This window comes from Epinephelus moara, chromosome 14 (assembly GCF_006386435.1).
Source record: "Epinephelus moara isolate mb chromosome 14, YSFRI_EMoa_1.0, whole genome shotgun sequence".
Lineage (NCBI taxonomy): Eukaryota > Metazoa > Chordata > Actinopteri > Perciformes > Serranidae > Epinephelus > Epinephelus moara.
Window position 1 is genome coordinate 18,159,596 of NC_065519.1, and position 2,723 is coordinate 18,162,318.

A 2,723-nucleotide genomic window follows, 5' to 3' on the forward strand; every position below is an offset into this window, starting at 1 on the left:
GGGTAGCCGGGTTGCTCTCAGCAGCATTACTTACCCTGTTATGCACTGGCCTTTATGAAGCCAAAGTCTTTTCCCAAAACTTAGAAACACTATCCCAATTTTTAACGATCATTCTGTTGTTTTTGTTTGACACCAATTTGAAATAGAAGTAAAAACTGCAGGATTCTGTCACTGACATTAAGGTCTACTCTGTGGGTGGTATCGTCTCACTTCACAGCTGAAATGCTCTGAGGTGAGACGCTGAACCCTAAACAGCCCGAGGGAAGCTGCACTGCTGGCCATCCAGCGCTCTCTAAACCAGTGTGTGCTTGATATGTGGAGGCCAGTGAGTGCAGCTAGGAGGTACGCTTGTAAAAAGGAAACCGTCATTTTGAAACTTATTTCAAAACTTTCTGTCGGCTTTAATAATGTGACATGGCATAGGAAAGTGGTGCAGCAGATGCTGCTTTGACCACCCCTAATCTCTGACAGGGAACAAGCCGATTCAGCGAGCAGAAAAAAACAAACAATAAACCTAATATGGTTCCTCTCAGTTTTGTTTTTTACTTCTTTTCTCTCTCCTTTATTGTTTGATGATGATGATGATTAAATTGTTCTCCTCGTTGCTTCAAACCTCGTTAAAAACCCAGTATTATATATTTGCGGAGGAGCAACATTGCTCTGTCTTTGCCCTTTTTTTGTACAGAAACAGAGAATATGAGCACAAAAGAAAGACAAAGAGATATTTTAAATTTTCATCCCAAAGCAATTGGGACTACTGTGTGAGTGAGAGAGTGAGTGAATTATTGAAGGAGCCAATTACCTCCCTACATCAAATCGTTTAACGGTGTTTGCCTTTTCTCTGAGTGGAAATACTGACTTTCACTTTTACCATCAAGAGGGAAATGTTCAGTGGATATATATGTATGTGTGTGTGTGTGTGGGGGGGGGGGTATAAGCAATGGCATCAGATGGAATGTCATTTGGACTAGATAAGTGTGGTTGGATGGTGTCAAAGGGAGGGGAAATGATCTGATCACTACTACCAAAAGGCAGCATTGCAGATGTTCAGGACAGCTACAAATACCTTGGGGTCCTGCAGCCAAAGGAGAACCATGAGGAGGCCACAAGGACGTCAGCCACAGCCAAATACCTACACAGAGTAAGGCAGATCCTTAAAAGTCTGCTGAATGGAAAGAATAAGGTCTGAGCCATCAACACATACACCCTGCCATGCATCAGATACCCCGCTGGTATAATAAGCTCGCCAAAGGAGGAGACAGAGGCCACTCATATCAAGACAAGGAAGCTTCTCACAATGCATGGATGATTTCATCCCAAGTCCAGCACCCTGAGACTGTACACTACATGTAGCGAGGAGGGGCGAGGATTGGTGAGTGTCAGAGCCACTGTCTGTGACCAAATAACCAAAATGCAGGAATCCATCAAGAAGATGGCCCCCAAAGATGAGCTGCTAAGTGAATACCTCAGGCAGCAGAAATTCGAGAATGCAAAAGAGGAGGATGAACAATCATGGAAGGACAGGCCCCTGCTTGGCATGTACCGCCAACAGATTGCAGAAGTGGCCAACATCAAGAAATCCAACCAGTGGCTGGAAAAGGTTGGAATGAAAGACAGCACAGGAGCACTAATCATGGCAGCACAGGAACAGGCACTTAGTACAAGATCAATAGAAGCAGGGGTCTACCACACCAGACAGGACCCCAGGTGCAGGCTGTGCAAAGATGCTCCTGAGACAGTTCAGCACATAATAGCAGGGTGTAAGATGCAGACAGGATCAGTGAACATGGGACACCATAACCAAGTGGCTGGCGTAATGTACAGGAACATCTGCACTGAGTATGGGCTGGAAGTCCCAAGGTCAAAATGGAAGACACTTCCTAAGGTGGTTGAGAATGACCAAGCTAAGATCCTGTGGGACCTCCAGATCCAGACTGACTGGTGATGGCTAACCAACGGACATCGTGTTGATCGTCAAACAAGGGAGGAAGGCAGTGGTGATGGATGTAGCAATCTCGAGCGACATCAGGAAGAAGGAACACGAGAAGACTGAAAAATACCAAGGTCTGAAAGAGGAGATAGAAAAGATGTGGGGAGTAAAGGCAACAGTGGTGTCAGTGGTAATTACAGCACTCAAGGCTATTGGTCCAGCAGATTCCAGGTACAACATCTGAGGTCTCTGTCTAGAAGACTGCAGTCCTAGGAACAGCTAAGTGACTGCACAGAACACTCAAACTCCCAGGCCTCTGGTAGAGGACCCGAGATTGAGGAAGACACACCTCAAAGTCGGAGCTTCTGATGTCCTCTTTTACCTTTACCACAATATACAAGCTTGTGTTCTACTGACAGCTTGAGAGACTTTAAAAAATAATGTTAAAATCAAAAGAAAAAAAAGAAACTCTTTCCATTATTGCAATGACCTCTGGTAACCCCATGTTCTGTGAATGGCGAGAGCACATTGTTTTTCCTATATTCTTGTTTGACAAAAGTAGTTTGCCCAATGCATTAATAAAGACCTGAATATTACTTTGAGTCAAGGTCAGTGAAGGTCAGTTTGAGCTTAAGTATGAACTCAGGCTGTAATGGTGATGGTCGAGGGTTTAAAAAGTCCACCTGCTGCTGGCATCTGTTGGCCATGCTTTTGTTTGAATCATCTCCATTATGAAATGCCTCAAAACTGGACATCTTTTCTGTGGTCTTTTTTCTGTGGTGTTCATCCTGTG